Below are 13993 nucleotides of genomic sequence, written 5' to 3' on the forward strand. Positions count from 1 at the left end.
GCAGTAGGGAGTACAACATGTTTTATTGATATGTGTGTGAATCTGAGCATAATTCTGTCCTGCATTTGAAATGTAACTAGTACTTTTTGGTGTCAGGGAAAATGTATGAGAGTAAAAAGTACATATTTTCTTTAAGAATGTAGTAGAGTAAAAGTAAAAATAGGAAAAAATATATATATAAATAGTAAAGTAAAGTACACACAGCCCAAAAACAGCCCAAATTTTTTTTTACTTAAGTACTTCAGACCACTGTAAAGCACACTCTCGGCTTTCTGAAATCCCTTTCATTCCGGGGCTAGAGTCTAGAAGGCCATACAAAGCTACTTACTCTGTTCAGAATTAACTGTGTGACTTCAGAAACATATGGTCCCTTTTTTATCTAAAAGTGAAGTGGTGAAGGACTACCCTCTCGGCTAATCCTCCTGACTTTAAAAACTCTGTAAAAGTGTATATTTGATGGAGGTCCAGCATGGTGAGGCAAGATGTGGCCTTAAAATCCATCCAGAGCAGAGCCTGCTGTGCAAATTCTATTTATTTCTTTCTCTGGCCCACCTTCCCACTCTCTCTCTCTTTGTTTCTCTTTTGCTCTCTCTCTTTCTCCCTCTATGAATCAGGCTATTGGCCCAATCAGTCCTCCCACACAGCAATGGATTTTGGCTTGAGATATGGCACTGATCATCAACGATCATGTCAAATCAATATATACACAGATTAAACATTTGCAGCTCTTCTCAGGAACTAACCTTTTTCTTTGCTTTTGAAAACTACAATAACAAATCGAATTGATCCAGCTTTCTAAAATAAATATACAATTGATTTGTTTGGATGATGCTATTTTTCCACAATAACTAAAGAGACCACAGAGTATTTAGTCTTCTGTCCAGACCAAAGACTGAGAAGCGCATGAAAGAATATGGTAAAAAAAGGTCGACCTCCACCCACAAATATAACCTTTGACCCTTCAAAAAACCCTACCATCTGCTGCACAACAAGGCCACTGGACTGTGATGACTGCTGTGCCATAATAAGTGGCTGCTGTGTAATAATAGCAACACTGCTCTCTGCATCAGTAGAGAGAGTCTGGGAGGCGGACGTGCCGCGTCAGGCTCATCAGCACTTGAGAGACCTGGCTGCAGATACACTAAGACAACTTAGATCCACATGCAAACCATTTAATTCTATATATTTTGTCTGGGTAAAGATGGCGGGTATCTCGTAGAACTAATATCTGGGTTAACCTCCTTTATGGGGGCTTCAACCAAATTATGCCCAACAGCTGTCTAATGGATGGGATATTGAAACCCATAGGACTGAAGCCAGTGCTATTCTCCAAAATTACATGGAAAGGCCCATTTCTTGTTCAAAACAAATACATTTTCCTCATATGATTGTTATTCCCTTTGTTATTGCCCTTTTTGTTATTGGATTGTTTTTTGTCATGGGAAATTCAATTTCAGAAATCAAAGCTTGACATTCAGAACACAAATGGTGATTATAAATTAATGTCATATTGAAAGTTGTTTCCAAGGGAAAAACTCATTAAACTCATTACATTTCCATATAAAAATGTTTCTATCGGTAAACTTTGATTGCTTACAATATGAAAGAGGTCATTACATTTGAAACGCTAAAGTGTCACTGAAGGTACATTTCACACCCAGCGTACATTCCATGCTTGGGAAGCAGCACTGCTAAACATTTCCCTTATAACAAGGAAGCATGTTCCATCCACTAAATCAAATCAAATCAAATTGTATTGGTCCCGTACACGTGATTAGCAGATGTTATTTCAGGTGTAGCGAAATGCTTATACTTCTAGCTCCGACAGTGCAGTAATATCTAATATCTAACAAGTAATATCTAACAAATTACATAACATATACCCAATACACACAAATCTAAGTAGGAATGAATTAAGACTATATACAGCGATGCATAGCGATGTCAGAGCGGAACGGACTAAGATACAGTAGAATAGTATTGAAAACAGTATATACATATGAGATGAATAATGCAGATATGAAAACATTAAGTGACTAAGATACCGTAGAATAGTATAGAATACAGTATATACATGTGAGATGAGTAATGCCAGTTATGTAAATATTATTAATACTGGTACCAATAAGTATTGGTACCAATGTTACTGGGGCTCTAAAGGTGAAAGAGCACTCAATAGTGTTCCATAAGTTGCTTTAAAGGCTCATATAGTGAGTGATCTGATATGGCTGGAAGCACTATAAGAATGTGAGTGGCTGTAAGCCTGATTGGGATTTCAGATGGTTTGGTAACATGTTAATGTAGAAATGAACACATTTACTGCACTCTGCTACTGCATTCAGCCACTATTGGAGAGTCTGACTGGCATTGAGATGTACAGTACCCCAATGTATTGTATTACTGTACCATGCTCTTGATGTGCATTTCAGGGGTAGAGACAGAACACACAGTCTGCCAGTCTGTCAGGAGAAGTGGATCAAGGCTGCCTGATTAATGTAGACTCATTATTCATGTCCTGCCTGGCTACAGTGGAGAAATACGCAGAGAAATGTCATCATCATCTGCCAAGGAATTAGCTGCATTGTCATCCCATTTAGAACCATGGCTTCTGAAACAGGAGGTACACTACATTACTAAAAGTATGTGGACACTGCTCGTCAAACATCTCATTCCAAAATCATGGGCATTAATATGGATTTGGTCCCCCCTTTGCTGCTATAACATCCTCCACTCTTCTAGGAAGGCTTTCCACTAGATGTTGGAACATTGCTGCGAGGACTTGCTTCTATTCAGCCCCATAAGCATTAGTGAGGTCGGGTACTGATGTTGGGCAATTAGGTTTGGATCGCAGTCGGCATTCCAATTCATCCCAAAGGTGTTCAATGGGGTTGGGGTCAGGGCTCTGTGCAGTCCAGTCAAGTTCTTCCACATCGATCAAACCATTTCTGTATGGACCTCGCTTTGTGCACAGGGGCATTGTCATACTGAAACAGGAAAGGGCCTTTCCCAAACTGTTGCCACAAAGTTGGAAGAACAGAATCATCTAGAATGTCATTGTATGCTGTAGTGTTAAGATTTCCCTTCACTGGAACTAAGGGGTCTAGCCCGAACCACTTAAAGTTGACCTTGGCAGCTATAACAGGGCAGAAATTTGACGAACTCACTTGTTGGAAAGGTGGCATCCTGTGACGGTGCCACGTTGAACGTCACTGAGCTCTTTAGTAAGGCCAATCTACTACCAATGTTTGTCTATGGAGATTGCATGGCTGTGTGCTCAATTTTTTACACGTGTCAGCAATCGGTGTGGCTGAAATAGCCAAATACACTAATACACTAAGGGTGTCCAAATACTTTGTATATATAGTGTAAGGTGAGGCATTCTTTGTGCACTAGCATCTAAAACAAGTTATTTAAGTTTTGATTAGGAGAGGGCATTTCGCCTACTTTATTACACACACTCTTGAGAGAATGCCAAGTGTGCAAAGCTGTCAATGCAAAGGGTGGCTACTTGATGTAACATATTCAGTATTTCATCCCCACATTCGAAGGGGCTGATAATAATAATGTATTTCCACTCAATACCTCCAACTCCATACTGGGGTAATTAAGTTAACACTCTCACTGACCTAATTCACCACTCTGATGTTATGAGTCCTATCTGATTATGTGGAATAATAGCCTTTACCTCCAACACAATGATCTGAGCATGAGTCACGCTCTCTTTCCAAGTCTCAGGCATCAGTAGCTAGTACTCTCCTGCTGAACTATCACAGAACATTATGTCCCATCAGGAACATGGTACAGTATTAATAGGTTCCCTTCCAAACAATGTTTTCTATGAGTCAGGCTGTGCTTACATATCAGAGAGGGTTGTGAGGAGGCGTTCAATCATGCCTGCTTTTGTGGTAGGTTCTGGGAAAAACATTTTTGCTGACTTGATGATGATAACTTCCACAGTATCACATTTGAGGTAAGACCCAGATGCAGACAGTGTAGAAGTAACAAGAGTCTATTACAACCACAGGGGCAGGCAAACGACAGGTCAAGGCAGGCAGGGGTCAGTAATCCAGAAAGGGTGTAAATGGGTCCAGAACGGCAGGCAGTCTCAGGGTCAAAACCAGGTAGGACTAGAAAACAGGAGCAGGAAACCAGGCAGGAGCAGGGAAACAAACACTAGTAGGTTTTACAAACAAAACGAACTGGCAACAGACAAACAGAGAACACAGGTATAAATACACAGGGGATAGTGAGGAAGATGGGCGACACCTGGAGGAGGGTGGAGACAAATACAAAGACATGTGAAACAGATCATGGCATGACACAGTGCTTTCTTTGTAGTTACTTTTCCCTTAGGTATATCTGTGATGATGCAACTGTGCAGTATGTTATCAGTGAAGGACTAATATTAAACAGCACGATGCCTGGGCCAAAGCATTCTTCTATAATCATAATCATCATCAACATCAATATAATTTATGTTTACAACAGACTATTGTTATTATTGACAATGTTCACGTTTATGAACAGGCTGAGAAATCACATAGGAGTGAGAAAGCTCCAGCCAGCATGTCTCCTAAAAGTTTGTGATCGCTTTTTTTGTTGCCTTGGAAGACCTTAGGAAAGAAGGATGAATTATACTGTTGGAATGAGCTAATTCTAACAAAACATCTTTAAATTTACTTTATCATTTACATCAACTCTCTCCACTCCACCCCCCCAAAGAGAGTTTGCTGTGTGTAACTGTCGATGGCTGTAGATTACGGTTGTTTTTTTCTAAGATGTCCTCTCTAGGGCTGGAGGAGAGCATTTCAAATCCTCTGGGCAGGAAAGAACTGGGAGAGGAGAGGCTGGCTGTATGTTCCATTGAGTGGGGGATCAATACGTTCCTAGTTTAATCGGTGACCTTGTGTAATCAGCTAGCATATTAGTGGTGGGCGCCCCTGAGCAAAGAGCCTCACTGACTGGTGCACCCCATGATTGCAGGCATGCCCATGAAGAGAGAGTGGGGTGTGTAATTGTACTTTCTAAGGGTTGAGGTACAAGGGGTATTTGTTCTCAGTCAAGAACAGGTGAAATTTGGTAAATGGTTTGGTTGGTAGGTGACTGTGCTGTATATACAGTATGTTTGTATTTGTGGGAGAGAATTCATTGTGGACATAGTCCTCTACAACATTTAACATTTTAGTAATTTAGAAGACACTCTTATCCAGTGCAATTTACAAGAGAAATTAGGGTTAAGTGCCTTGCTCAATGACAGATTGTCAAATTTTGGGGAATTGAACCACCAACCTTTCGTTACTGGCCCAACGCTCTTAACCGCTAGGCTACCTGCCACCAATATCTCACCATATTTAACATTATCTTGGTTCAGATCAAAATGCACGGACAACCTGGTAGCCAGTAGTGACATGAGTGTGTTCATCATCAGTGTACTTGAACTGCTACACTATGCATGAAATACACTTTTGACATGTCTGTAAGGATTCATCAAACAAAGCTGATATTTACTTTCTAATCATTTATCACATGGCAGAAGGCGTTCTATTGACCCCACTGGACAGACAAGGTCAGACAATAGAGAAACTACCTAGCAAGAGCATAGCTGCATAGATACACTCATTGAAATGCAACATCCCTACCTCTCCCACCTACTGTGGTCATATCAGCCTTTTGCAGCATCCTACACGATCACTTCACCATCACCATGCAGCTCCATTCCTCCTACCTCCTAAGGCCTTTCTAACCTGTATCCACAACCAGGTGGGAGCAGCCCAGCAGGAGCTCCAAACCAAAGAAGTACAAAACCAATCCGCAGTGGTTAGTCACTCCAATGTATACATAGCTCATTGACAGGAAATTTGCAATTACTGGGAGAGCTCTGATTATTTATCTATGTAAGCATTCTTATTAATGGGCCAGTGTGAGATGCACCATGCACCACACATTTAGCTGGGCTTATGCTCTTTTTCTTCAGCTGGCTGGCATATTTTGTGCGTTGAGCCCTCTGAAAATGTGAGCAGTGATAATTGTATAATTACACATAAAAACTCATCCTATGTAATTACAGTCACTGTACGCCAGAGATGAGATTGTCTTTAGAGTCAAATTGTCGCTGATACCACCCCTGTGTGTTTTCCTTTCTAATTTGTGTGCGTTGCACAGCAACATCCTGAAAACCTCTGGCCCGTAGGTGTGCTGTGCACTATGCTGAATGTCCTTCTACATCATGACTGAGCTGAGGCTCAGAGTGACTCCTGGTTGTCATGGTGACTGAGTTAGTTCCTGTCCTGGTGGTTGTGGGGTGCTGGGTTCAGGGATAATATCCCCCAGACAGGTCACCTTGGGTCTGCCACAGGCCAAGAGAAAGAGAGAAAGAGAGAAAGAGAGAAAGAGAGAGAGAGAGAGAGAGAGAGAGAGAGAGAGAGAGGAGCAGCAATGCATATGGAAGCTGGGTGAGCTGTCCTGTACTACAAGCTCAATATGGCTCCTGTGGGACAGAAAACCTCCTCTCTGTTGCAGGCCTGCTGAATTATGGATGCCTTCCTCCCTGCAGCAGACCCACACAGCATGGTGTTATGACTGTGACCATTAATCTCTCTCTCCACCTCCTGAGTGGCGCAGCTGTTTAAGAGACTGCATCTCAGTGCTAGAGATGTCACTACAGACCCTGGTTCGATTCCAGGCTGTATCACATGTGATTGGGAGTCCCATAGGGCGACGACCAGTTGTCCTGGTTAGGGTTTGGCTGGGGTAGGCTGTTATTGTAAATAAGAATTTGTTCTTTAACTGACTTGTCTAGTTAAATATAGTTTAAAAAATATATATTAAAAATAAACACCTTACTAAACCTTCAGCCAAGCATTTCTGGGGCGGCAGGGTAGCCTTGTGGTTAGAGCGTTGGACTAGTAACCGGACTTGCCTAGTTAAATAAAGGTAAAAGGTTTTTGTATTCTGTGCAGATATTTGTAATATCTCCAAACATCCAGACCCATTCATTGAAATTAAGTGAAGGCTGTTAGCACCATGAAAGTGGGCCAGCAGATGTTAGTAATTTGCCTTCCTAATAGGTATATTACTTTAACGTACCATTGACAGAATTACAGATACTATTTAGAGCACGTTTAGATCACTTTTGTGCTCTCATGCTAATTAGTACAATTCATTACAATATGTTGCTAATACAGTACTATGAAATAATTAGCACACACAAAATTAGCAAGCATGCATGCACACACAAACACTCATACACACATGTTCTCTCTAAGCATTCAGCAGCACGCACACACACACGCACACACACACACACACACACACACATAAACCACGAGTGACCAATCTTACATTTCTATCTTTCCTGGCCTGGGTGTGAAAAGAGGGCTCTAAATTGTTCTGACCTTAAAATATTGAAGGGAAAATAATATGCTTCAGGGACCACTTGTTCTCTGTGTAGCTTTTTTCTCTCTCTTTTTTCTCTCTCTTTCTCTCTCTTTCTTTCTCTCTCTCTCTCTTCTCCTCCTCTTAAATGTCAATTGTGCTTCTCACTTAATGGTCTGCAACACAATACCACCATATATACCATCTCAATGTTTGGAATGATAATGGGGATGTGGTATACTGCTCATTGACATTCATGACGGTCCTAGCCAGAGCGCCATCTAATTAAGACATTCACACAGCCTTCAGGGTAACTCAAGTAGAGTTTTATTCAGTGACTTGTATGAGACACAACTGTCAAGGGGAAATGGATGCTTCATAAACAACAGGCAAATGGAATTCCTTATGTCTCAGCAACCATGCTATCAAAAATACTTGATACTTTCCCCATCTTGCATCACAGTGCTGTACAGGAGATATCTGGGTTAGAAATAATCTTAGGAGAGAATGCCACCTTTCTCAGCCCTGGTTTCTAATACCATGGTGTCTGGCCTTACATCTATCTATGTTTTTGACAGTTTTCACTTGAATGGGAATCATGGTCACATTAATTCAGTGCCACCTTCCCACCTTTTGTCTGTGGTTACCCTTTCGAACCCAGGACTCAAATCCCAGCACTGGGGACATGATTCGAGAATATCCCCTGCTGTGCTTTCAACACATAATAAGGTCCTCTATTATGTTCCCCATAGAGCTCTCTCCTCCCCCATGTCCTCTTCACTCCTCACTCAGCATCCACCCACTGCTGCCCTGCTTGCTGCTGCCCTGCTTGCTGCTGCCCAGCTTGCTGCTGCCCTGCTTGCTGCTGCCCTGCTTGCTGCTACTGTCCTACTATTGCCCTGCTTGCTGTTGCTGTCCTACTGCTGCCCTGCTGCTGCCCTGTTTGCTGCTGCTGCCCTGCTTGCTGCTGCTGTCCTACTGCTGCCCTGCTGCTGCCCTGTTTGCTGCTGCTGCCTTGCTTGCTGCTGCTGTCCTACTGCTGCCCTGCTTGCTGCTGCTGTCCTACTGCTGCCCTGCTTGCTGCTGCTGTCCTACTACTGCCCTGCTTGCTGCTGCTGTCCTACTTGCTGCCCTGCTTGCTGCTGCCCTGCTTGCTGCTGCTGTCCTACTGCTGCCCTGCTTGCTGCTGCTGTCCTACTGCTGCCCTGCTTGCTGCTGCTGTCCTACTGCTGCCCTGTTTGCTGCTGCTGCCCTGCTTGATGACTTTTGTCCTACTACTGCCCTGTTTGCTGCTGCTGTCCTACTACTGCCCTGCTTGCTGCTGCTGTCCTGCTTGCTGCGGCTGTCCTGCTTGCTGCTGCTGTCCTACTACTGCCCTGCTTGCTGCTGCTGTCCTACTACTGCCCTGTTTGCTGCTGCTGCCCTGCTTGCTGCTGCTGCCCTGCTTGCTGCTGCTGTCCTGCTTGCTGCTGCTGTCCTGCTTGCTGCTGCTGTCCTGCTTGCTGCTGCTTTCCTACTGCTGCCCTGCTTGCTGCTGCTGTCCTGTTTGCTGCTGCTGTCCTGCTTGCTGCTGCTGCCACACTTTCTGCTGCTGTCCTGCTTACTGCTGCTGTCCTACTACTGCCCTGTTTGCTGCTGATGCCCTGCTTGCTGCTTCTGTCCTACTACTGCCCTGTTTGCTGCTGCTGTCCTACTACTGCCCTGTTTGCTGCTGCTGCCCTGCTTGCTGCTGCTGTCCTGCTTGCTGCTGCTGTCCTGCTTGCTGCTGCTGTCCTGCTTGCTGCTGCTGTCCTGCTTGCTGCTGCTGTCCTACTACTGCCCTGTTTGCTGCTGCTGCCCTGCTTGCAGCTGCATTCCTACTGCTGCCCTGCTTGCTGCTGCTGTCCTACTACTGTCCTGTTTGTCCTACTACTGTCCTGCTTGCTGCTGCCACACTTTCTGCTGCTGCCCTACTACTGTCCTGTTTGTCCTACTACTGTCCTGCTTGCTGCTGCCACACTTTCTGCTGCTGCCCTGCTTGCTGCTGCTGTCCTACTGCTGCCCTGCTGCTGCCCTGTTTGCTGTTGCTGCCTTGCTTGCTGCTGCTGTCCTACTGCTGCCCTGCTTGCTGCTGCTGTCCTACTGCTGCCCTGCTTGCTGCTGCTGTCCTACTTGCTGCCCTGCTTGCTGCTGCCCTGCTTGCTGTCCTCCTACTGTCCTGTTTGCTGCTGCTGTCCTGCACCAGTAGCCTTGTTGTGTGCTTCGTGGGGCTTTCTCGCTTTTTCTCTCAAGATTTATGTCATTGTTGATTGCTGAGATTGTGTCACTCCCTGACATCTTTCAGAATTTCAAACTAGATTGTAAAAGCTGATGTATGATGTCTACAGACCCAATGGAAGAAACAACTAAAAATAAAAAAAGAAGGAAAACGCTAGTTAGAATGATAAAGGCATATGGATTTGGTTGAATAAGAACTCATTTTAATGAACTCCCTGCAAAGCACAGTTGCCTGTCGTACATTCTAAAACCAAATAACATAACACCAGTAAGCCATTTGGAGGGCAGAGAGAGAGAGAGAGAGAGAGAGAAACCCAAGGAATGGATGGTTCTTTACTAGATTCACCCAAGCATGGGGATGGCTTCCGGGCCTCTGGGAATTACAGGATTTGCATAACTGTGGCCTTGATGACATGCCGATGTTGTAATTGCTATCAGGAGGGAGACGTGTTGTTAATTAATGCAACCCATTTAATGTGAATGATATACAGTAAACGAGGCTAGAGATGGCTAGAGGTTTTCTCCTCCCCTTCCAGGTGTCATACCTCTGTGATTCCTGTGACTGACTCTCTTCGATAACAAACCCTAAGCATCTGTCAAGGATCTAACACATATATCTTAGAGAGGAGAGGTAGGCATAGTACGGTCTGTTATCAAAGAGACTCTTTACAGTTTAGTTTTTTTCCTGGCAAATTATAATAATTCCTCTGATTCCTCTGAATCATTGGATATCAAACGGAGAATGTCAAATTTAGCTGACATGGTTGGTCAGAGCTGTCTGTTGGGCTGAGAGTCAAACTGTGGGTTTCATTTGAATTTCAACCTCATGTAACTGCATGTGATTTCAAGTGCACATTAGAAAGTATAATGTATTTGAACACATCCAATCTTGTTCAGAGAAACAATAATATGAGTCATCATGGTAGTACATTTTCTTCAGATGAGGAAATTATAGAACACTGTAGACTGCAGAGAGAAGCATGCATGCACGTATACGCACACCGACACACATACACGCGTAACAGAGTTCAGAACGTACCGTAAACTCACTCCACAGCTAGCTTGAAATGTCGCAGATGGAACCTTTTTGGGTGGCTCAAACCTTTGGAAGGTTGTCAAGGAGGGCAGTAACGTGTGTTAGCAAAGCAGAGGTCCCGAATTCCAGCCAGGTATGAGTCGAATCAGGGGGAAGTGATACTCGCTAAGCAAGCAACGCAACGTCGGGTACACACACACACACAATGCACCCTATTTTGAGATTACTCTGGTTGCTGTCACACCTTTATACAGTATAGGTCACTATACAACTCAAACAGATTTACATCAGCATCATCTGTGAGTGTTTAATTGAAATATGATCCAACTTCCGTGTTCAGCATTATATTGTGATACATCATTTTTCCATGAATCAGGTAAAAATATACAGCGGTCATTCATGTGGCTGCAGGCAGCGGGCCAGTGGGGAGCATCTCTCATGGCATGACAGGGGGTGCACAGGAATGGCATGATCACCAGGGGCACGAGCTAATGAACACACCACAGGAGCAATAACAATAACAAAAACAATGGGAGGGCACAGCTACAGGACTCTAAACAGGGGAGAATAGGATTATGTATATTTGTGGTGTGTGTATGTGTGTGTGCGCGTGTACATGCGTGTGTGATATGTATATGTGTTTGTGCTTCACTGCAAGGGCCGTATTCTGACCTTGACTTATTTCCCTAACAATTCCACCACCTTTACACGTGAGGAAGACATGAATAAGTTCTAGTGAACCTACCAATTCCAAGTGGAAAAAGCATCTACTTAATTTTTTCCGATAGAAATAATACTATTTTCCATGCAATGTAATTTACAACTTGTTAAGAGATATTGATAAGATCTAGGTAAATGAGTAATATGTTTGGCTAAGGGAATTGTAAATATAAAATTACACTTGTTTTAGATCTATTTTACCTTATAATCGCAGGAGACAAATGTGAAACCAGTCATATGGCAGCAAACAGGAGCATATCAACTTTCCAACAGTAAAGTTTATGAAATATTGTGCCTTTAAGCAGATTTTAAATTGTATGGCTTTTTAACTTGCAGGGATGGAATAGTGGACCAAAGCGCAGCGTGATAAGTGTTCATGATTTTATTCATCAAAGAAACACTCAAACAAAAATAACAAAACGAAAAGCGAAACCTGGACCTATAGGGGAGGGTCTGGGTGGGCATTTCTCTGCGGTGGCAGCTCTGGTGAGGGACGTAGCCTGGTGCGTGGGGCTGCCACAGGGCCCACCAGGAGGAGGCCTGGTGCGTGGAGGAGGCACCAGATGAACCGGGCTGTGGGGGAGCACTGGAGCTCTGGTGCGCAGCCTTGGCACCACTCCTCCAGGCTGAATGCCCACTTTAGCCCGGCCCCTCCAGAGTGCAGGCACAGGTCGAACCGGGCTGTGGGGGAGCACTGGAGATCTGGTGCTTACCACTCGCACCTCTCCCTTAAGCTCAATGCCCACTTTCGCCCGGCAGGCATAGGGCGAACTGAACCCTCCCAGCTCTCCGGAGACACAGTACACAGAGCCGGCAGGATACCCTGGGCCGAAACGGCGCACCGGAGACCAAACGCGCTGAGCTGGCACAATCCGCCCTGGCTGGATGCCCACTCTCGCATGGCACTTGCGGGGGACTGGCATGTAGCGCTACGGGCTATGAGCGTGCACTGGAGACACCGTGCGCTTCACCGCATAACACGGTGCCTGACCAGTACCACGCTGCTTCCGGTAAGCACGGGGAGTTGGCTCAGGTCTCTCGCCTGACTCCGCCAATCTCCCCGTGTGCCCCCCTCAAAATAAATTGGGGGCTACCTCTCGTGCCTGCTGCGCTGCCTTGCCTCATATCGCCTGTCCGTCCAATATCTCCTCCCGTGTCCAGGAGTCCTGAACCCTCTGCTCCCTGTTACCATGCTGCTTGGTACGTTTGTGGTGGGTAGTTCTGTAACACTCGTCGTCGTAAGGAATAGTGGACCAAAGCACAGCGTGATAAGTGTTCATGATTTTATTCATCAAAGAAACACTCAAATAAAAATAACAAAATGAAAAGCGAACAGTTCCGTCAGGTAACAGAGACTAAACAGAAAATAGCTACCCACAAAACCCATGTGGGAAAAAGCTACCTAAGTATGGTTCCCAATCAGAGACAACAATAGACAGCTGTTCCTGATTGAGAACCATACCCGGCCAAAACAAAGAAATACAAACACATAGAAAAAGGACATAGAATGCCCACCCAAATCACACCCTGACCAAACCAAAATAGAGACATAAAACAGGGCGTGACACTCTGTTTCCTATTTGTATCATTAAATACTAGCAACTAGCATTATCGACCGTCAGTAGGCCTAATAAACAAAAATGTTCAACTGCCAATTTAGTTCCCTTCAGTTTGTATAGCTGACATTATCACTCATTGTTTTGTTCACCTTCATTTGCTTCCTCTGTAAACGGCATTACATCCGTGTGGTTGTTGCTGGGCATCATTAGTGGTTGTTGCTGGGCATCATTAGTGGTTGTTGCTGAGGATCATTAGTGGTTGTTGCTGAGGATCATTAGTGGTTGTTGCTGGGCATCATTAGTGGTTGTTGCTGAGGATCATTAGTGGTTGTTGCTGGGCATCATTAGTGGTTGTTGCTGAGGATCATTAGTGGTTGTTGCTGAGGATCATTAGTGGTTGTTGCTGAGGATCATTAGTGGTTGTTGCTGAGGATCATTAGTGGTTGTTGCTGAGGATCATTAGTGGTTGTTGCTGAGGATCATTAGTGGTTGTTGCTGAGGATCATTAGTGGTTGTTGCTGAGGATCATTAGTGGTTGTTGCTGAGGATCATTAGTGGTTGTTGCTGAGGATCATTAGTGGTTGTTGCTGAGGATCATTAGTGGTTGTTGCTGAGGATCATTAGTGGTTGTTGCTGGGCATCATTAGTAACAGTTGATAACATAAAAAAATATATGTAGGCTAATTAAATCGTTATGGAGCAGAGAGCAGACCAAGCTGTAACAATTTGAACCTGACCCTTGCTGCAATACTTAGCCCTGTCATTACAGTTCCATTGTTAGTGCAGGCAATAGATGAGGGTATAGCCTATTATTGTACACTATTCTCCCTATTATAATTATATGTACACTGTGTGGCAATTTTAAGAATTAATCAAACTACCGTTTTATTTCTTTCGTGCATAAAGGCTATCCAAACTTGTTTTTTTTATGATTCATAAATACTTTCCTAATATATTTAGATGGCTTTCTTTCATTGATCCCTAATATTCTGAAGATGTTCTCTCGATATATTCTAGTGAGACTTGACAAAATTTAAATTAAAGGTAC

Source organism: Oncorhynchus mykiss, chromosome 17 (assembly GCF_013265735.2).
Source record: "Oncorhynchus mykiss isolate Arlee chromosome 17, USDA_OmykA_1.1, whole genome shotgun sequence".
Classification (NCBI taxonomy): Eukaryota; Metazoa; Chordata; class Actinopteri; order Salmoniformes; family Salmonidae; genus Oncorhynchus; species Oncorhynchus mykiss.